This window comes from Acanthopagrus latus, chromosome 4 (assembly GCF_904848185.1).
Source record: "Acanthopagrus latus isolate v.2019 chromosome 4, fAcaLat1.1, whole genome shotgun sequence".
Lineage (NCBI taxonomy): Eukaryota > Metazoa > Chordata > Actinopteri > Spariformes > Sparidae > Acanthopagrus > Acanthopagrus latus.
In genome coordinates this window covers 1,505,335-1,529,231 of record NC_051042.1, presented here as the reverse complement: position 1 = coordinate 1,529,231, position 23,897 = coordinate 1,505,335, and positions in this window count along the sequence as shown.

Here is a 23,897-nt window from a genome sequence, read left to right as displayed (position 1 = left end):
AAATATTTCCCCTGCTTGCCTCTTTCCCGGTGCGTCTCTTATTACAAATGCACGCCTGCTGCACAAGCCCGCCTTCGCTGCCATCCAAAACTGTGGGTTTTCTCCACAGACAATGAGTGCAGAATAGGAGCGCGGGGGGGCTCTACACAGCTAAAGAGTGCAGAATAGGAGCGAGGGGGGGAGCAGAGCTTCTCAGCCTCGAACAAGGCTTTATGACTTTCAACATGATTTGCATAATTGTATGCATCTCCTGCAGCATGAGTACACAGTGCCAGCATGGATGATCAGTTCTTATCTCCAAACTGCACCATAAAGATAAGAGAAATACATGCCAATATAAAGTAATCTTACTTCCTACTGCCCGTGTCAAATTATTTAGGAGGACTCGACATTCCGAGAGCTGCTGCATGAATAGGCAGATCATTGCATCATGGTTTCACAAGGAGTGTCAAGAGTCTCATTCATATTGAAGTGGGGAGTTTATTGTTAGGATGTAATTTCTGTATATTATCTCTGTATACATCTGTATATAAATCAGTCCGACATTTTTACTGACTTATTAATTTGGGTTTATTATCATATCATATGTACGTAATGATTTGTATGAAACATATTTGTGTAAATGTATAGTATTTTACAAGTGACTTCCATCTCGGACTTTGATTGTTGCATCACCTTTTTGGTTGTGTTATTACAAGCCAACAAAGCAGCCAACTGGCTACTCACAGTTCGGGTCACACCTTGGCTATTTTTCACAGGAAGTTGGAGCACTTTCATTGGGGACTGGATGGAGATGGTCCAACTTCCTGTGAAAAATAGCGGCTGGAAAGGTCAACAAGTATCTTTAAAAATATCCAGAGGTGTGACTGCGACCAGCAGCTAAACTAGCCAGTTGGCTGCTTTGTTGGCAACCAAAAGGCGGCTCATAATCATATAGCTAGAACATGTTATGCCATGTTTGTCAAAATGTCAGCCTCGGATATATCTGTGGGTTGCAGAGACATTAACTGTTAACATTATATCCTGGAGACTGGGCTGTGCTTCAGATAACTTGCCAGAGGTGACGTGAGTTGACAGGAAATCAAATGGCTCCCTCTGGGTTTCACAAACGTCTCAATATCCCAACAAGATATTCTCCACATATGTTTAGATCTGAAATCTTGTCCAGGAAAGGCCTTTGGGGAAAAAAAAAAAAAAAAAAACAGAAAAAAACACAGACACAGTTAGCATATAGTAAAACATCTTTTTTTGGCCATAGTGTGTCATGTGATGTTGTAAATACACAGTTTGTCCACTACGATAACTGGTTTCAAAGCCTGGCACTCGTCTCGGGGGCTTGACTCCCACCGATCCAACTAGCATCATCCCTGATCCTCATGTAGCCTTCTGTCACTCCTCGCCAGCCTGCTGCCCTGCTGCCTCTCCTCAGTCTCTGCCTTGCCATTTCGCTGGTCCAGGCAGAGGGGCAGAGCGCTAAGTGCTGGTCATCATCATGATGATACTGATGATGCTGTCAGAACTGTTAACTCTGTCTGCTAACCTCTTGCACAAAAAATATGTGTGCTGTTGAAGCTACTGTGGGTGGTTAGCAGTCTATCCTTAAAATAAAAAAAAAATAGTGAGTATTTGGTGGCCATGCACAATTGTCAGTGCTGTTGTCTGCTGATTACAATAGTTCAAGCAAGAATGTGTAACTTTTTTAAAGAAGAAACAATACAAATAATAAAAAAAAATAATAATAATCATAAGCAATTAAAAGCTGCTTAGCTCAGTTTAATACACTCAGGGGGTTTTGCTGCTCTAGCCTGACTTGATTGTGTGTGATCAGTAGACTGTAGTAGCTAATCTCATCTAATGTTAGCGCATTTAAATAGATATTGCTCTGAAAGAGATATTAAAGTGACAGTTTGATGATATTACTATACTTGTGTTAAAATTCCTTCAAGCATGTTATTAACCCAATTACCACTTGGGATCACAGCATGCTCCTCAGCAAAAGTTACATACGCTTGCTAAAACATCTTCATGTTTGTATTTTTTCTATAAGAGGTGGCCAATCCACAGACAGTGGTTACCTGCAGTCCCACTCTGAGCATTTTAACACCACCCCCATGAACCTCATTTCCAACCACAGCAGGCAGCTGTTTCCAGAACAAAAGTTCGGATAAACAGACTGTACCCTACAGCACTGGACAACAAAGTTAGCACCTGGTGGTGCTTGTGCATTTGGTCTAAAATGCTAGATATTCCCCAGGGGAGTTGGTGGAGATGAAAACCGAGGTAAAGCAGAGTGTGTTTTCGACTCACATCGGTTGACTTGTTCCAGCTCATGGTGGCCGAAATACGGCTCTATGCTGTCTGTGCAAGCCACTAAGTATGACCAATGCTTAAAAGTGTAGTGGTGAATAGGTGGGCCCAAATGATGATGCCAAAGAAAGAGGAAATTATGGAACACTTGGGGACTTGCTCGGCAGGTAGAGTCGGTGAGCTCAGGTGCAGGTAGGTGGGAGACTCACGGTTGTGCAGATAGCTGGCTCTGGCAGTCAGGCTTGTGCAGGGTGGCGGAGGTGCGGGAGGCTGGGTGGTGAGTGGTACAGGAGCTGGTCCACAGGAATGGTCCAGTCACACTGGGAGAGGAGAGAAGCTGGATTAAGGTGCTTGTGCGATGTAACATACTTTTTTACATAATATTTCACGTATATAACAGATCTTTCAAATTCCCGCCAAACCCAAACCATGATCTTTTCCAAAATCTACCTAAGTGCAAATGTTTCACAGAACAGCCCAGTCTCCAAGACGTAACGTTTCTGCAAACCACTGATACAGCCAAGGTTGACATTTGTCAGTTGGGGGGAGGTGAGTTTGAGTTACACCTCTAGATAGTTTTAATGACACCTGGGACATTTTCAGCAGTTTTGTGGTTATTTTTCACAGGAAGTCTATTGAACCTATAGAGTAATTTGAGTTTGAGGATGTGCTGCTAGACACACATCTCCAAGCTGATGCTAATGTTGCTGTGTATTTGTTGGATATGTATCAAAAGGTTTGCTAACGCATCATCTTCAGAATAGTTAAGTGTTGCTACAGCTTGTTATGCTGCTGGTATAAAAAAAATAAAAAATAAAATAAAATACTTTATAAAGTGTGTACATGATTTGCTTAACATATCTACTGATCCCCTATAATATTTGTTTGTTAAATGAATTAATGTCCTGTACAGTGGATTGTTGGTTTCTTCTCCACAAAAATGAATAAATAATTGACATTGGTTAATTGGGGTATGGTATCATAATTTATATATTCATTATGTGTTTCAAGGTATCCCTTATCCAGTGAATCCCTGTCAGGTGGTTTTATCTTGGGGAAGCTGGTTCTGGCAGACAAGGTTCACCAGGGAGCACCCAAGCTGAGCGTCATGGGTGAGGCCACTTCACAAAAGGTTCCCTGCCCTTTCATTGGGCAGGATTTATTAAAACAGCCAGCTTCTGACAATTCAATTGAAAAATCCTCTGCTGGGTCTGTTTTCCTTCTAGCTGCAGTGACCCCTTCAGAGCAGATATAGCTAGAGGAGACAAGGAGGAGAAGCAGCCTTTTAGAGGGCTTCAGATGACTGGCAGGTAGACCGGGCTGACTGATAAAGAAAAAAAAAAAAAAGAAAAAAAAAAAAACAGTTGGAAAGCAAGTTAGCAGTGAGAAATGACATCAAGCTGTAACTGCCTGCAGTTAAGAGCAACAGTGTCACATGTTCAGTGGGTGGTGTTTCAAATTGTAAAAGGGGTTTCTCAGTGTGTGTGTGTCTTTTCCTAAAGCAGTCTGATCCCCAGTGGAAACCAGTGTGTGTCAGATTTTGCCCTTTTGCCATGTCTGTCACCGTTCCTCTGATGGTATTTGCGTTCATGGCCAGTTTTCATTTGCCTTTGCTGGCTCGCTTGCACACTTTGTGCCAAGCATGCCAGCATGTGACATTCACAGAGGCTTGCGTAAAGGACAGTGGTCCACACTTTGTGTCTGGATTCTCCATTCTAAAAAGCTATTTGAGCCATGAAGCTTTGGCATAATCCTCATAAAGCTTCCATGTTATTCACAGAATGGTAACCAAGTGAGCCTTAAGCTTTGCCAAACAATGAGCTGAACACGAGCGTGATAGCAAATGCCATATGAAATTCAAGCGCCGTCAGGTCAGCTGGTGCATGAGGACATTTATTGAATGACTCGCCATGATAATCTTATTGTTGGTGAAAACAAACAACATTATCAAACATTGGACGAGATTACTGTTGTTATTTACTTTGTGACCTTTTTCGTGTACTACGTGTAACAAAGCAAAGTCGAATAAGCTCTCAGATGGGAGGACAGATTATTTATTTTTATTTTTATTTTTTTTTTAATGTAATGAAATACTGTTTTCTGATCTGACTAGACTGGTTCTGCTAACCTAAAATGCGTCTCCTACAAAATAAAGAGTTTTGTGGGATAAACATGAAAGCATCCGAATTGTGTTTTTTTTTTTTCAATTTATCAGCCCGAACAGTCATAATATAATTCTCTGAAAAACATGTAACTTATTCTGTATGTGTGCACATTACCTGCCCACAGTAAGGCTGCATTCAGACCTGAACGTCCCCACTTGTACACACACAGACTTTGTGTGACTTTGTTGGCGGGAAATCTTCCAGCAGGAAGTTTTCAAGTGCTGATGAGAGTCCAAATCCACAGTTCATCCCTCCTGCGAGGGGCCTCAAGCGTGCTTTCTGCAGACATCCACAGATTCATCCTGGGGTGCAGATTTCACTGAGATTAATTATCCACAATTCATTGCAATACAGATGTGATGGTGCAGAACTTAATGTGTAATTATTTTATTAAAACATTACTTGAATCAAGCAGTCCCAAAATATCATTCAACCACATTATGAAAGAAAAATATGTAGATGTGCAGGCAAAATGCCTTTTATCATTGTAGTCCTTTAACCTGTCTGTCAGCAGCTTATATCACCTTGTTGTGTCATGGCATTGCAGACTTGACGAGAGGGTGGACATTTCGATTAAGCCTCATTTACTTTTCTGGAGCCTGTCCTCATCAGCAGCTGTGTAGTAGTGTAGTACTAAAGAGTACTAAAGTTTGTGTAGGGAGGACGTCGAAGATGGACAGTCAACCCGAGCACAGGACTTTAATTCTGCAGACCGCTGTTGGTGTCCAGTGTGTTACGAGAAGTCAACAGTGAGCTCCTGCAACCTGTTAACATTGTAAAGTAATATCACATACATAATGAGAGTTACTTTGGTAGATAGGTCTTTTTGGAACAAAACTTCAGGTGGTAACATAATGATTTTAACACAAACCACAATGTTTCCCGGGACCTAACCACATTCCATATTTGCCTCGACTGCATCTGTTCGATGAGGGTTCGTACGATTAGCTGGTGTGTTGTTTTTGAACCGCAACGGTCATGTTGTTCCAAGAACATTGATGTGTTTTAGGAGACGCAATCGACTTCTCCACTCATTTGGGTATAAGGATGTGTCGCTTTCCTGTCACTCAGAGGTGGCCACAGTGAAACATCGGTCTGCTGTAGCTGAAAACATTATGGGGAGTGAGATTGAACTAAGGTAGTAAATTAATCAAAGTCATTTTTATTGTCAAACTGTTTTCAAACACTTAGTCTTTCCAGCTGAAAAATGAAAAATGACATAAAATAGAATAGAATAGAATAGAATAGAATAGAATGACTTTATTGATCCCAGACTGGGAAATTATTTTGTCACAGCAGCAGTGAGTCCGCAAAAAAGTAAGAGAAAGAAAAACACTCTGTACATAACATAAATAGAAAGCAACATATATACAATGTGCATACACAGCACAAACTAAACTATAAACCAGTGGTCCCCAGCCTTTTTTGGACCACAGACTGGTTTCATGTAAGACGTGTGCCAAGCGGAACAGGCGGATGTTGCTAAAAGAGAATCCGTTTTTCAAAATAAAACAACTCTCCAAGTATGATCGTCAATACAACGTACATAAAATATCATATTTATTCTGTCTCTGCGACCTGGTACCAAACGACCCACGGACCGGTACCGGTCAGCTGCCCGGTGGTTGGGGACCACTGCTATAAACAATACTAATCTATACAACTATACAAGGAATAAAGAATTCCTATGAATGTGCAATAGCAGAACTAACATATACTTATGAATGTGCAGTTACAAGAACCAAAATGTACATATGAGTGTGCAATAACAGAGCCACAGGTAATATAAATAGATACATTTAAAAAGAAGACTTAAAAGAACCTAGAATGTGCAGATGTAAACATGTTAGCGCAGCCTTTTGGAGAAGGTGCTCCGCTGTCAGTCTAGGGTTACCACTGTGAGGTGGAGAGGGCGAGAGGATTATCCATGATGGATAACAGTTTTTTCAGTGTCCTCCTCTCCACCACAGCCTCCAGAGTTTCCTGTGTACAACCAATCACAGAGCCAGTCTTCTCAATGACTTTGTTGAGTCTATCGGTGTCTCTGGCTCCGATGCTGCTCCCCCAACAAACCACAGTAAAGAAAAGTACACTGGCCACCACAGACTGATAAAAGATCTCCAACATCTGGCTGTACACGCTGAAGGATCTGAGCTTCCTCAGGAAGAATAGTCTGTTCATCCCCTTCTTGTAAACAGCTTCAGTGTTTGATCTCCAGTCCAGTCTGTGGTTGATGGTAAGACAAAGGCACTTATAATTCTCCTTTCCCAGAATGCGTAGAGGTTGGGAAGCCGTCCTCCTCTTCTTCCTAAAAACATGTGGTGGTGTGAAAGACTATAGCCATTGACTGAATTTCTAAAAGAACGAAGACTTGGAACCTATATAAACCTCCTTTTTTTCTGTATTTTATATATAACTCACTAGTTCCAGCAAAGGCACTAATGTTGGTACTGGATATAAATCACTGAGGCAGAATATTTTCATATGAACATTATTCAGAGGAGACAGGGCTGACTAAATTATACACAAGAATCTGAACTGTAAAACAAAGTGAGTGAATCAGGGTCATACTTGAAGTGGCTGGCACATTTTTGTCTATTACCCCACAGGCTGATGTAAGCTAAAACGAATATTGTACATTTACAGCATTCCTTGAAATGTTTCCTCCTTGTCTTGATTTCATTACAGATATTGTAACTGTAAATATATAAATAAGTCATTATTTCACTCATCAGACCGCTGCATCAAAAGGCTAATGAATCGCATGTGATTTTAATCCAAACCAAATCATCTGTCTCTGGAGGTCCCTGGTGATTTTTTCCTGTAAGAAATATTTTTCTCATGAAAAGAGACTCAACGTTGTACATTTCAGTATGCTCACACTATCTGAAATTGCCTTTTACATGAAGTCAAAGTATGACAGAAAACTGTCCAAATTATCCAAGCCTTACACCTACAGAGGCAGAGGAAAGAACAGAAACCCAAGCTAAAGCTATTTCTCTCGTGACCTTTTCAGGCAGGAGTGAAAGCAAAGGCCAACTGGCCCCCAGATTACTGTGCCACCAAATGAACGCTCTGTGGCAAGACTCAAGGCACTGTGATTGCACAAGTATGTATTCACCGAGGCAAGCTCTAGGCAGCTCACATCCATTAGGTGCTGCTTGGAGTCTGGTTACACTCTCCGGTACGAAAGCTCCTCAAGGCCATCGTCTGAGATGCACAGCAGGTCGTTGAGCCCCTGACAGGAGTGGAGGAGCAGAGGTGGAGTCAGTCAGGGCCACGGTGCCGCTAGCTCGTGGGTTCAAGGTTCACTGGTCTGCTTTTGAATACTAAAAGAAGAAGAGTGTCTGTGGCCAGTGTGAGAGAATGGGAAAAGCCAAAGAGATGCAGTGAGTCATGCAAGTCTCTGGTTTTGTGAGGCAGTAACTTACCATAACAGCACCTCAGAACATTTGGTCCTGTGTTGTAACACTGAGGGGAAATACCAGCACAAGGATTTTTTTCCCCTGATTTTGCCGATCAATACTGGTTCCTGCTTATTTTAGATTTTTTTGTGCCAACACCATTTCCTGCATTGCAGTCTTATCATTTAAATGAGCACTATGTAGTTTTGGGGAAAACATTTGAATCAGAGACAACGGGCCGTGGCATAGCCAGTGGAAACAGAAGCATTGTCTACAACAGCCACGATCAGCCCGGAGACTGCACCATGGCCAAGATGGACCCAGTGCAGCACTATCAGCCTAACTACCACACTGATGATGTATATATATATATATATATATATATATTTATATATTTATATTTTACATATTTATATTTATATATATAGATATATAGATAGATAGATAGATAGATAGATAGATAGATAGATAGATAGATAGATAGATAGATAGATAGATATATGAGTTCTAGTTTATGTTCTATTTTTTATAACCTTACACCAACAAAACAATCCCATCAGCCTCAGCAGTACTTTAGTACTAATTACCACTAAACACAAGCCCATTGTCTGAACACCACTTTAATTAAACTACTCTTCTCACCCACATCTGCTCTAAGTGCAACACATTCCACATGTCAACACATACACATTTTTTTAATGATACCGTACCACTACCCTCATTCCCAGCGACTATTACCTAACATCAGCATGTGCTGCCGCTTGCATTGCTGTAGACTTCTAATGTTCTTACAGCTTTTTTCTGTCCAGGAATTAAAATCATTTTTCTCTCCTGTTTGTCTCTTTTCTCCTCAGTTGAACTATGACACCATAAACCATCCTCATCTCTCTGATGTCCTGATTTTACATCAAATCAAGACAATCACTCAATCCAAGTCAGGCAGAAGGACAGGAATGGATAAGAACAAAATGGTTTTATGTTCTGTTTTGTTCATTTCCACATCAAGTAACAGTTTCAAAAATGAAGTAATTGAGACATAAAAAACATGCCCAGGCACAGAAACCCATATCTATTCCCCACAGACAGCACATATTGTTGTTGACAATTTCGCATAGTGACGATGGAAATCTATACTTCAATTCACAGCTCATAATTACTCTGCCATTATGCTGCCCTTACACCGGTGTTTGTAATAAATGCAGAGCTGCGATAATCTGTTTTAGTGTGATAGAAAGGTTCATTAATATGGAGAATACACAGTGGAGCGATATCAGTGCCGGCAAGCAGAGGCACAGATATAATATTTTTTTGCTTTCTTGAATTTGCTCTCCTCTGCAATAAGCAGCATTAATTTGCCTTGGTTAATAATTTGTTTGATTTAAGAAAAGGCTGGTGTTTGAACATTAGCCACTGGGCGTAAAGGCTCCAGCTCTGATCAAGGTTACCACCTGATGTTTGACAATTATCGACGTGTTCATGATCAAAGACTAACCCCCAGTGTTAGAATGGAAAAATATAAATACAAACTAACTTGTGCATGAATCCATGCCATCTGGCTGAAAACATCTTGGTTCCTCTCAGGCAGACCAGCAACCTCGACCTGAATACTTTTATATTATCTTGTGTTTTACACCACATGTCCATACTGAATAGATTTCAATCAAACAGACACCCTTTAATAAGCAACACAGAAAAGCAGACTAATGATGGCTGTTGGAATACTCAATCAGCACTCATGTCAGCAGACAACCACAGTCAGCCATGGAACTGTCTGTACCTTTAACCCAGAGCCAGTGATGGACCAAAACAGCTGATGTTCAGGCTTTGGGAGTGTGCTGGGGGGAAGAAAAACGAGTCAGATGAATATGCCTTCCACTATTGTTGCGATGTTATGACCGGCCTAATGAGATCTATGGAGAGTTGGGCCTCTCATTTTGTTGTATCACCCGTATACTCCCCTACACAGGAAATCCACTGTGAATTTGTCCACAGACAAATGCATTCAGATGGATGGATGCTTTTGCTGATGTTCCAGACAACAGAGGATCATTCAGTGGCCTTTTTATGGTTTACATATAAACACAGCAGAGTTCTATGATGACAGCATCTCTGCTATTCCCATAAGCTGCACTGAAATAGAAATGCATGTGTTCGCGAAAGTGTCTTTACTGTTTGTTATGAGTATAAATTATTTTCTTTTTTCCACTATTCATGTAATACATTATTGTTTTTTTTTTGTTTTGTTTTTTTAAATCTCATCAAAGAGGGATGAAATAATCCTGATCTCTCACCTCAGGAAAGCCACAGTCTCCTCCCTCCCCCTCTCTCCTCCACACATGCAGGTGCACACTTGTCACACAATGCGTTTGCACTTCACAACAGTGCAGCGACCATCTCTCCTAACTCAGAGGCAGCAGAACAATAGAGGAACCCGACAACAACACAGCCGCTGCCACCGAGGTCACATCCACAACGCTACCTGCATATTTGTTAGCAGTTTAATTTTAGCGGCGCCAGACCATCTGCTCGGCATTTGTAGATGGCAGATTGAGCAGTGATTAATCAGTCAAACTATTGCTTCCAATGCTCCAGCTCTTCATTTGCACTTTAAAAAAAGGCAAGGGAAATTGCTACTACTTCATCAGTCATAGGTAAATGAGTCATGTGGAGGCCTAGCGTGGAAATACAGGCAGGTTGTGTCTGTAATCTCATAGTGGAGAGAATCTACGATGTCACCTCATAGGTCAAATGAAAAAGAAAAAAAAAAAAGAAAAAAACACTGTACCCTCATTTCAATATTGGAAGAACTAAAAACTGAACTTAATAAATGTGTCAAACCTCATTATTAAGCTTGAATATTTGGTATAAACCAATGATGTGCGATAGGTGGTATGGTCCCATGTTGCCTCAAAGCCCCATCTGGTATTATGCTCACGGAGCACTGACAGCGGCTTCATCGGAGACCCAGCCACCAAGCAGTGCACCTATACCAACAGTTAGTCAGTTTGTGGTAATTTGCTTGACACACCAATTTATCAATAACATAGTAAGTGGATTTTGACATAGTGACTCTGCTGGTGGAATGGAATGCCAAAATGTGTTGGAGCTGCAATGGTACAAATGCAGTCAAATTTGCAAGAGGCTCCACCAAGTCCTTTGCGTTGCCTAAAAAGAGTGAAAAGAAGTCGATCGTGCTTTACTTAAACATACATTCAAAATACATCAATGTAACTGAGTCGTAACCACAAAAAGCAATTCATCATAACAAAATGAAAGTTTGCAGCTTCCTTCATGCTACATAAAAATATAACATTTATACAGTTACAGTTATTTTCATATGTATTCTATATACATAAAAAAGTTGATGCAGTTTTTTAATATGTGTCAAGGTAAAGATATAGTCTGACAACTGGGAAACAATGTCCAACAACTTTGGCAACGTGGGAGCACCAACCATCCATTCTGGTCCAGCTGTAGTCCTCCATCAGCTCTGAACACACACAACCTGTCAAGAGCAACTGTTTGATCCAAGATGTTGTGATGGAGTCAGGGCTCTGTAGAGATGCGGGCACAACAACCTCTTGACATATGAAGCCAAAACATATTCATAGTAAAAAGAATAATAATAAAAATAAACAAAAGTGCAGCATTGGCCGTTTCTGTGACCATACTCCATATCAGTTAATAATTTACGAGATACGATGTTAGAAAAAAAAAAAAAAAAACCTAGAGAGACATTCGATCATTCACACATTATTAAAATGCCTTAATGAATAACTGATTTGCAGAGATTTTAAGATTGACTTTGACTTTGTCATGTCAGTTATGTTGCAACATTAAGTCACACACATGAGTGGTGTTGCTTATTCTCGTTTGGGATATTTGGGGTACTCTGGTCATTGACATAATATGGGTTCTCTCATTATGTGATTAATATTGTTTTATAATATGATCACACCATCCAAATACCAAGTATGTTCTGCTAATACTCAATTTCAATGTCATTTAAGACTGATTTATTCTGACGGCCATGTAAATCCTTAAAGGTTATAAAGATAAAACATTGGTGTAAAGTAGAAGTGATGGTTACACTGATTTCCCTGTTAACAATGAAATGGTTCATAAACACTGATTCAGCAGTGCACAGGTTTATAAACTTCAGTTACAACTTCATAATGGCCATCCCATGATGTTGAATGGACTGCACAGTATCTATCCACCATTTACAAAGAATTATGATCTGCTGTTGCAACTCAGTATCTGACAGTGTATCCTCTATTTTCCCTTCTTGTCATGTGGTTGCCAGTCGAACAATTGGATTCTATCCATTGGTGGTTTTAGGTGCAGCAGCCGCTGTTAGAGATATTAATTTTGAAACCACTGGAATCAGCATATAAAGTACCCACTGTGTGAACATTTCCCATTTTAGAATGTGAACAATCCCCTGGTTGCCACAACCTTTTATTCCCAGGAAAAAAAAAAACATACATGACCTCAATATGTGTGATTTAATGGTAGCTACAGGCCTGGTAAGACTTGAGGATATGTGTAAAGCTGCAGCTGTCAGCCTGTCCAGGCTCAATAACTGTGTCTACTTAATGTCTTCCAGAAGACGGAGTCAATCACTCAAGTTGCACCCCTGATTACAATGAACTTTCCCAATAGAACTTCCATTCTCTGTGTTTTAATCAGCCCATTCTTCAGATGAAAAGGGGTGGGGGGAATAAAAAGAAGCCTTTCATATTCTGTTCCGAAAGGAACTCAATTAAGAGGTCCCTAAAGAGCCCTTTAATGGCTTATGAGGAAAGCAGTGATGAAAGAGACAGAGGTTATAAATATTTCAGGTAATTTTGTTATCTATTCATCTCTTCTTCCATATCCAGTCAGCAATCGTCTCATTATCTCACAGCCGGATTGTTTTACTTACTTGCACACAATGTGTGTTTCTCAACAATGTGTTTAGTGCTGTTTCTTTATTGAATTAAGTCCATGTTTTATATGGTTAGTGTAACAACATCCACTATTTTCATATAAATGAAAATGCTCCCCTCTGTCACAGATTGTTTTTACATTTACTTAACTTTCACTTTATCCATTTTCTGAACGCTTTTACATTTCCAAACAGCAGGGGTCAAAGACATTGTGTTACATTTATGTAACACTGCATGTGCATGATTCTGTTTTGTAAGCTTACAAGATTGCATGCACGTGCACAAGCCGAAGTCTACTTACATATGGCGAAGAGGGGAACAATAAAAGAAGTAGCAAAGGTTGACTAAATGCATGTTGCATTGTTCAGATTCTCAAGCAACACCAATGCTGCCGTCCTTAGTGCAGCATTAGCTATTCAAAGCATGCACACTGTCATTAATTCATTACACATGTAGCAAGCATCCTCGGTGCTGATTTATAAGTCATCATCATCAAAACTCAGAAAGGCGATCAGTAATAATTCATAATATAATTTATTTTGACACAGGGGTTTTAACATGCTTCAGAAAAAGGAGCGAGAAAAATGATGAACAAAAAAAAAAAACACATGACAAAATCACTGAGGCGACATAAAACACAAACGCAGACAAGAAAAATCTGTGGCAAAAATCCTGTGGTACATAAGAGCTCTGAGATTACATCTGTAGATGATTTGAATAAAAATGCTGGAAAAATGTGCTGTCAGAATTAACGAATACTGTGAGCAGTGCAATATAGTGTTTCCAGCATGTAAATGACTTTTTGTAGTTATGTTCAATGTAAACCTTTCATGAGAATATAAAACATAAAAGTTCACTGTATATGAACTGTTGGAAGTCACTCTCTCTTAAAATCATACATTATCAATTGACAAAGAGTCTACAGCCATTAGATGAGTTCTATGGCTTTGTATTTCTCCCAAGGTGATACTTTGAGCTGAATGCTAACGGCAGAGTGCTAACATGCTCCCAAGGACAATGGTAACACTTAAATGCATTCTTCAGACCTATAGTAACTGTGGGCTATATAAGGCCATGTCCACTTCATTGGCATAATTCAATTAAGTGCTCAACTCCCAGTTATCATCAAGAATGTTCCATTGTTCTGGTGTCAACATGTGACAAATGATATAAAGCCCTGTCTTTTTTCTTGAAAATGTGAAGTTAGGGACCTGAGGTTTTTGCTGGATGCAAGTGTTAGCAGGAAATGTTTGGTTTCCTGATTTGTCCAGAGACAAAACCACTTTAGTTGAAAAACTGCCACAAAACACTGGAGCTGCCACATCACTCTGTCCTCACTCAACTGGAAAAAGTGGAGTAGTGCAGGCAGTGCAGACAGCTATGTTGCAGCGACCACAAGTAAGCGACTGGGATTACTGATTATTGTGCCGACTAATTTGGGTTTGGTAGATGTCAGTCGATGAGGAGTCACAGTATCTTAAGAGTAAAATTATAGGCCTACAGAAAACATGAAAATGACAGGCTAGAAGGAAATATATTTAAAGCTTTGACTGGTAAATTATCATAGAAGCCATTTATGTTTAATTTTTAGAAAACAGAAAACAATTTCAAAGCAATCAGTAAGTCAAATGCACTGACAAATGACAAATTTCAAAAAGTCCAGTAACCATGGCTGTTGCAGGTCTCTAATAAGGCAGTGAAAACAGTGGACAGGCTTCCTGTCTGTCTGCCTACCGGCACACACCATGTATCATGCAGGACCAATTGTCCATAACACAGGTGGGAATGTATTGCTAAAGCCATCGTGACAGCTAGTGTCACCAATGGTAGAGAAAGTGCAGCTAAACTTTCCCTACACCAACATACATGTGAAGTTTGGCAGTGGTGAGACTGCTGCTAGTAGCAGCCAAGCTAACCCAGTTAGCACAAAGCACACACCTTCTGCAGCAAAGAGTGTTTGTCATAACAGGCAACATTTTCTGACAGAGGCTATTTTGCTTGTGTTTATATGATTGTGGCATTTTGGCGTTTAACAAAGTTGTTTATTCATAAGACTTAAAAAGCTGAGAGCTTGCTGGACATAGCAAACTAGTGACTAACACATCTTCCGGTTGGCAAGCAGTGGCCAGCAGCTAAAAAAAATTCTGTGGGAACAGTCTGTGTGGCCAGGCAGCTTGATGTCATGTGTTTTGGAGGAGTTGCTCTTGGAGGAGGCCTGAGGTGGGATTTCTTTCAGTTGGACACATTCAAAATACTGACTCCAGCCTATAGAATTTCAGTGAATTCTGACAGTCATTCTGACAACTAAAAAGGCTCTAAAAAATGTCATGAATTAAATAAATATAGTTTGTTATTGTCGAAAATATTTTCCAAAAAAGTGCCCAAGCTTCATGATTCTAAGAAATGGTATCACATGTATCATGTGAGTGCCGAGTTACTTGGAAAGGAGGTATGTAGACTTTTTGAAAAAAAAACACCCGTATATCCACAGATGACGAGATGAGGGTGAAGAAAAATGTAAATAATAGATAATAATAACAATAAATGTAGCAAGATAAATGTGCCGGTATTTGCCTCAGTACAGCTGAGGCTGATGGGAATTTTATTACCTTTGCAGGTGTTTGGTCATAAAACGATGTGTATGTTTCTAATTCATCCTGAGAGGCAGATGGATTTCTGTGCAGAATCAGTTAATTCCGCTCACAATCTAATTTTCACCCTCAGTACATAGACTCTGCTCCATAAACACCAGTAACCTACAACGTATGGCTGATTAGAGCCTAGTTATTAAATGCTGCGCAGTGTGGCATCAATTCCTAACACTATTTACAATTTGTAAGAAGGAGAAGTACATTAAACACAATACTACAATACAACATATACAACACTGAGCATGAGACTAAATATTCATCACTTTATTAATAAATAATGAATCATATAATCAATCAACACACACACACATACACACACACATTCAAGATAGAATCATAGCACATATCCTCTCACTACATCATCCTCAGCACACTGCTCCTGCTGCTGCTCAGCCCCTCCAAGCAAAACGTCAAGGTGTTTTTTTGAGTGCGCTTGTGATGAAAAATAAATCAAGATTTCTTCCAAGCAATTTAAAGTTCTTTATTCAGTTTATTGGAATATTATGCCTCCTGCTGTTGCCCATTCACAGAGCAAATGAATAAGCACCTGCGCAGTTATTCTCAGTAGGCTAAGAAGATAGCAAAAGGCTAACATTTATCAGAAAGAAAGCCTGATGTACATCGTACTTTTCCTCCGAACACACCCACCGTCTTCCGTTGCCTGTTATGTAATGGCAGTGTTTGTGGCAGGTCAAACCACCTGGGGACTGTGGAAATGTGTTGATTTTCTGATTGCGTTATGAGAACCAGCTGGATCTGTGCAGCTGTTCTCCCAGACTAACCAGACCTGATCACAGGCCTAATGAGACAACTGACAATGAAGCAGTTTATTTTCTTGCTTAAATCATGAAGCAGGTGATAAGCTCTGCTCACTGGAACTTTATACATATTACACTGATACAGGGATATTGTTTACATATCTAATGCCACAGCAGACAGCACAGATACTGTACTGTATGCTGTTCATCCCTATTAATATGCTATTTATATGGATTTATCCCCATTAGTGTGATGCAGGCCAATCTTGCTTTGGCTCTGAAAGTTGGTACTCAGTAAGCCCACATAAGCCTCTCCATTCTGGTACTGAGTCCAAACCAAGGGACTCTTTGACACTTCAGCTCCCCAGTCTGTAGAGCCAGTGATGCAAAATTGATTTATGTCAAAATACCAAGAAATCTGATCGTGAGATGATTTATAAGATTTGTAAGTAATGCTGTAGCACCGTTAACCTTGCAACAACTGATGCTGTCCACTGACATTGACATATTAAGTGACATCCATTATGCAAGCAAATGTATTTTCCATAGATATGATGTTGAACAGTGTGGCGATAATATTTTCCACTTGTACTTACACATTACATTAATATAAAGAGCTGACACAGACTTATATATCTATTGACATGTACATCTATTGCTGCATATCATGGATTATATTAGCTAATACATGCTCTCTCTGTCTGTCTATGTAAATACACTCATATACTGTATGCAAACTGTATGCTTGAAGCAAAATGTACACACACTACCGGTCAAAAGTTCTCATTTAATGTATTTTTCTTTATTTTCATTACTATTTACATCGTAGATTCTCACTGAAGGCATCAAAATTATGAATGAACACATATGGAATTATGTAATAAACAAAACAGTGTGAAATAACTCAAAACATGTTTTATATTTTAGATTCTTCAAAATAGCCCCCCTTTGCTTTGATTACTGCTTTGCACACTCTTGGCATTCTCTCGGTGAGCTTCATGAGGTCGTCACCTGAAACAGTTTTCCAACAGTCTTGAAGGAGTTCCCAGAGATGCTGAGTACTTGTTAGCCCTTTTTCCTTCACTCTTCAGACCATCTCAAACTAAACCATCTCGGCACAGCACTTTATCATTCAGCTTCTTGGTCAAATAGTCCTTATACTGCCTGGAGGTATGTTTGGGGTCATTGTCCTGTTGAAAAATAAATGATGGTCCAACTAAACGCAAACCGGATGTGCTGGCATGTCGCTGCAGGATGCTGTGGTAGCCATGCTGGTTTAGTGTGCCTTCAGGTGTTTTTGACTGGGCATGTATATTAACATTGGCATTGTCAATAATCAGCCAACTATTCAATTTTTTTTTATCCATTTGACGACAGTATGTTTGTGCCGGTACAAATCCGATCCATGGAGATCTACAAACATTCTGATGCTACACACCACTGGACTCCCCCAGAGGTCTAATGACGATGCCTTAACAGGTCAGAGCTGGTTGGGCTGCACAAGGGTGCAAAAAATATATATGCCTATTTTAACATCCAGCAGATGCACAGCAACATTAGCATTCAACTGAAGCCTTGTTTTTGTCCTGATAGAAGTCCAGTATTGACATTTCTTTTTAGCCCTTTTCTAGCCAGTTGATTTTTTTTGCAATCTACTCTTTTAGCAATGAACAGGTAGAATACAAAGGGATTTCAAAGCTTTTGACACATAAAACAGCTTGTTGAAACATTAGGAAACATTGTTGAGGAGAGGGGGTTAGCATAGGACAGTGAAGCTGTGAGCCCTCAAACCAAAACAAGAGGCTAAAAAAGCTGAAGAGTTGGGTGATTACTGTCGGAGGACAAAGGCTCAGACAAGAAAGGAAAAGAAAGTGCACACATCCCAAAATAATCTTGTGTAAATCTTTTTGCTTTTGTGATCCCTACAATGTCTCTGGAACAAATGAGCACTTTCAGACAAAGAGCCCCTATATAATAGCTATAATGGATTGCTCTCATAGGAGACAAAAATGACACACTAATTACAGAGAAAAATATGATCACTGAAGGGAGCTGTTATGCTTTGGGCCTTTTCTGAATTAGTGTTAAACAGTGGAAAGTAGGCCTATGCTTAATCACTGCTCTCAGTGCCAGGCTGCCTGCGAAGGTGAGCCAGGCTAATGGAGGACGGTTCATCAAATGACACATAGCCAGTGTTGGGGTGAAGCAAGGAAAGAGAGGAGAATAGCTTTTAATTCCAATGGATGGATGAATATTTCATCCGTACACTCTTGTTTCAAAATTTAAATATCTTGTAAAACTACCCAGGAGAAGTAAATTAAAACACTGTGTCCCAAAGTAATTACTGCAAAGCACTACATATTATAGATACATAATATAGGGAAGTTGTTGCCAAGTGGGGTAGCAAGAGTAATTTAGGTGGGCACAAAATGATCAGCAGGGTAGGGAAGCAATAGTAACAATCGATTTTCTCACGTTTCCTTTTTTAATTCACTTCTCTCAACAAAACTCAAAACTAGTGTGAGATGATGATCAGAGGCCCTCGGCAATGACTGACATGTTAAATACAAAGGCATATCAACATGAGGAGTATTGGTAAGGTGTCGTTCAACCATACGCCTTCAAAACAGCGGGGGTGGGTGTTGGCAAGACTGTGACACTCTTCTAAAGGGAAGAACAGCATTCTTGCAATGGTGATGATGGTAGATGGTGGTGGAGAGTTCTGTCAGAGACACTGTAGGAGAAGAGATAAACCACTTTTAGCATTTTTGAATAGAAAAGTCTGGGGGCAGGTGTATTCTATACAGCCACTCCTCCCAAAAGTTTGGTAATAGTATAACCAGATTTGAGCGGTGTTTTATCTGTGCAATTTTTATGTCCAGGCATCCATTGAAAGTGGAGTTCTGGCTCTCGCCGTAGGCAAGATGGCTGCTGAGTCACAAGATTTGCCTGAAATGACTTCTGTTCATTGCGTTATTCAAAATGTTCTGCAAAATCACAATGTGCATTTACAATTACTTTGCGTAAGTAAACTTTTTTTTTTTTTTTTCATCTAAAATGCATGTTGATGCTTTCAGATCTCATTCATAACAGCACTTTCACAAGACCTAATGTACCTGTCGGGTCATGGAAATATTAGTTAGACTTTAACCCAAACTAGCAATTAGTAAGCAATATTGCTGGTAGGTAGCAAAACAAAAAACAAACACATAAAAAGCACAGCAGAAAAGTCAGGTAGGTCGAACCAGTATGATTTACGATACCTCTAAATGTTAGTTACAGCTGAAAATGGCAACAGAAATAAACTGTTTGCTAATTTATTATCTATGTAATGCAAATCAACCACCAGCTTTCTACCCGTAAGTGACTGTTGATGTTGGTACGATATCACAGTGGTCTAAAGGTGTTCAACTCTGACAGCCAGAACATGATTTTCCTTATTTTCATACTCAACAAACATCGTCGTTATGGTTTTCCCATAATTCATCCAGGACTTTACTCTAATTTGTAACTGTCTTTTTCTTTGTCACCAATCGGTGTTTTAAAGGTTAGGGTTAGTCTTTTGATTGAAAAAATAAATAAATAAATAAGTGTTATGTTTTGTTTGTTTGTTTGTTTGTGTGTTATGTTTTGATTGTTCATATTTAAGTGAAAGGGAACATATACACTGAGATGTAGTGAGATATATTTGTTTAGCTTTCCATCAACATACACTGTCTCACACAACACTCAACATACACCTTGATTCTGTCATTTACTTTTTTTACTCCTCACAGTTCCTTCACTCCATCCTTCACTCCAAGGTAATATTCAGAGGCAAAAAACATTGTGTCTCAGGCATCAACCAGTAATATGAAAAGTAAAACACATCAGTCAAGAGAATGCTCTTGCTGCCTTCACATGGCAAAAAAAAAAATGACCATCATTCAATTCTGAATGTCATGTACATGCAATGACAAGTCACACTTTTACCAACAAGCAGTTCTGGGAGTCATGGGAAGTTGGTGTTGGTGGTGTTGGGTTATGGGACGGATACAGTACAGCTGGGTTTGAACTAACTGCTCTGATTTAATATCCACCTCCTCATCTCCAAGCCTCTGTTTGATGGATCTTTATGTATGTCTATGCATACTATGTGACACAGAACTGTATTTACTGGTTAATAAAATCACAATGTCTTCATAAAAATTGGGTGGAGGAAATAGAAAGTAATCTACAAAGGCCATGGTGTGTAAAATTGGATTTTCCATAGGAGCCACAGAGAGGAACAGTTGTCGATAGAGGTGGATGCACACTAGTGTGTTTATCATTTTGCCTTTTTAATGCAGAGACAAAAAGTTCATGAAGAATAATAGTCCTATATACTCTGTCATTTGCACCTATTGTTTGGGGATCATAGTTATTGGACAACACACCACCAATACAATATGCCATTTGTCTGACTCAGCATTTTCTTGCAATCCAAAGAGGTGCATTAATTTTGAACAAATGGGGCAAAGTAATGATCCTGAAGTAGACCTGTTGTGAAAGTGTGCAGTTCATTACCCTTACATAACACACAGTCACTTTCATCTGGACTCAGACTGCATCATACACAGCTACTTCAGGTGAATCCAAGATTACATGTGGACATTCATTTTGTCAAGAACCACCCACAAGCTAGATTATGACAATATTAAAAACAATGTTATTAAACTTGTCAGAAGTTAACTTACTTCAAACCACATTTTGTTATACAATCTGGTAGCATACAGCATTCATCTTGTATCTCGTCTTTACTGAAACAACACTAGACAGTACCACTTGAATAACAAAAAAACAAAAAAAAGGGCCAGGTTGTTGTTAAAGTGTAACTAACTTGCGTGACCTTGCGTATGTGACGTTATTCTTATTAGTAATTTACAGAGCTCACTGTTGACTTCTGGTTTCACACTGGACATAAAAAGCAGCCTCCTGCATGAAAGTCCTGTGCTTGATAAAATAACACAAATGAAGTGACAGAAGAAGACACTGATGGAGGAAAAAGTGACAGGATTTAAGGGAGAGGCCAGAGACGAGAGTACACCATTTGCTTTTAGGTGGTGTGAGCTTCACAAACAAAATTGGCTGTGCTTGGTGCTGTTAGACTAGTTAGTAATATATTAGTTCACTTGTTAAGTTAAATGTCCTGTGTTGTTGGGCTGTGTAGAAAACGCAAACCTTTTACAATGTTGATTCCACAGAATACTTGTCAACATAAACTGCTGCAAAAAACATTAATTTGAAAACCCTCAACCATGTAGCCACCTCTCTGGCCATATCTCAGTGTTGAACTGACAACTTTATCTATCTGGTTGATGACTCCATATTAAGTTTTAGAGATCAAAAAGCCAATTTGAGAATGTCATCTCAAGAGCTATACAACACAAATTCACCGACCTCGAAATATCTCTGTTTTGACTGTCTCTGCACTGAGTGATACGTTTTATCATGATTCAGGTACATTATTACTATTACTGCATGACAGAGACATGCTCACCAAGGTTTTCTTAAATGGGGTAGGTTTGAGTCTTTGCCCTAGCACAAAGGAGAACGATTATGGGGTAATTAGGCCACTGTTGAAGGAGTAAGCTTTTGCGATCATTAAAGACTCCGTCAGTCAATGCCAGGGCACATAGACATTTCTTTGAATAAAAAAAGCAAATAGCTCAGATGTAATTTGAGTCATACTTACTTAAATGTCTCTTTGCTTTAATTATTAACATTGCATGAATAAAACTGAGGGCCATGAACACTTTTTCACTTTCAGCCCTCTTGAAACAACTGAATCCCCCCTGCAAGGAAACCTACAGAGTAATTACAGTGCTGGTTTTAAATATAGACAAAATGTATCTTTTCTTGACAATATCAAATTTATTATTTAAGATCATACTGTGTGGAGAGCAGTCCTGAGAAAAAAGTTTCTGCTTGCATAAGAAAGGGCACCAGGACAGATGGTCCTGCACCTGCTGGACCTCTGTATATGTACATGTGCCCTAATAAATTTCAGCATTTTATTCCTTTGCACAAGAAATCTCATTTGTAACAGATTTTGTGAAAACAAAAAAGAGACATGATACTTTGAAGGGGAAAAGTGGGGGTGGTATTTTGTCACAACAATTTCCACCTGATGAGACAGAAAAGGGCATCTGTTTGAACAAGCAGACAGACGGTGACCGTACTCCTCGACATCTCACATAAGCTGTCTTTCTTGTGCCTGTGCATAGCAACCCGACCAGAGGCCAGTTGTTGGAGGTGTGGGTGTAGGGGTGGAGGGTCAGTACAGAAAACATTGTCACATAATTGATTAGTTACTCTGGAGCTTTATTATCCTTTACTGCAGGCACAAACTCTGGACACAAGGGCACACGGGTGAAGCCAACAAATTTTTGGTGACCAGATGCACAAGTACAAACCTGGAACAGCACACCTTCGGGAATACAAACTGGAGCAGACTGAATTCATTGTTAATGGGGGGCATACATTCTCAACAGGTGGTATTCAGTAATGACCAATCAAGTAATTGCACTGGGTCTAACTCTGCTTTGTGTTGCACCATGGACAGGCACTCTGCTCTTTAGGACTGTTTTTCATCACTTTAATGCAGGGCACCAGAAAACATCATACCTTCTCTGCATTTGGAATGAAACAAAGACTTAACTGCAGCTCTCCGAGCCTGTGTAAGACCATCAGGTGCTGCTGTTCTCTCCGTGCTGACTGGCAGGCGCCCTACTTGTTTTGTTTTTTTTTGTTTGTTTGTTCCTCTTTGTTAAGTGTCCTTGGGTACCCTGAAAAGTGCTATATAAATTAAATGTATAATTATCATTATTATTATTATTATTAGCAAAGGCACAAACTAGTGCTCCCTAGTCAACATTGCCTCAAATGCACAGTGTAACGGCAAGTAGTTTAGCACGTTAGCATACTAACAGACTAATGGCCAACATTTGGATAGCTATCTGTTTTAAGTGTTCAGTCATGAACCAAAGAATAACAAATGACAATTCTGATGGAGATTGGCACTTATTTAAAAGTCAGGTGATCAGCAACGAACGAAGGTCCGGCACATGTGTCACTGTTTGGCTGTGATATATAACATTTTGGGAGATGCTGAAAAACAGCCCATTCCGTGGTTTGGTATGAGGATGAAGCTTTTGCAGCTGAGCTGAAAGGAACTGTAAATAAAGATGTTAATGAGGAAAATGTGATGAAAATATCTGGTTTCTGGTAGTTAATTGGTGTTATATTGTTTGGATATATATCACTATCCACTACAATCCAATCACACACACCCTATAAGGTAATGGGGAAATCAGTATTGATTGTCAGCCATGATTGAATGCCTGATATGATGTTTATTCAGCTCAACATAACAAGAGCCTTCAATTCTGTTTCACTGTGAAGTATCAGTGTAGATTCATTGCTGCTGCCTGATAATACTTCACTTTTGATCCAATCATTTGTTATGAGGGCAGAGTTGATGTCTCAGTTTCACTCCCAGAGGTAATTTTTACAACATTTTTCTGAAGCCGCTGAAGAACGATTTGAGGCGGGAGGACACCCTGGCTTTCAGGACTTTGACCTGATCTTAAACTGATCAAATACTGTCATGGAATAGTGCTCCTGAAAGAATACCAGCAGAATTTCACCCTTTTTTCAGGTC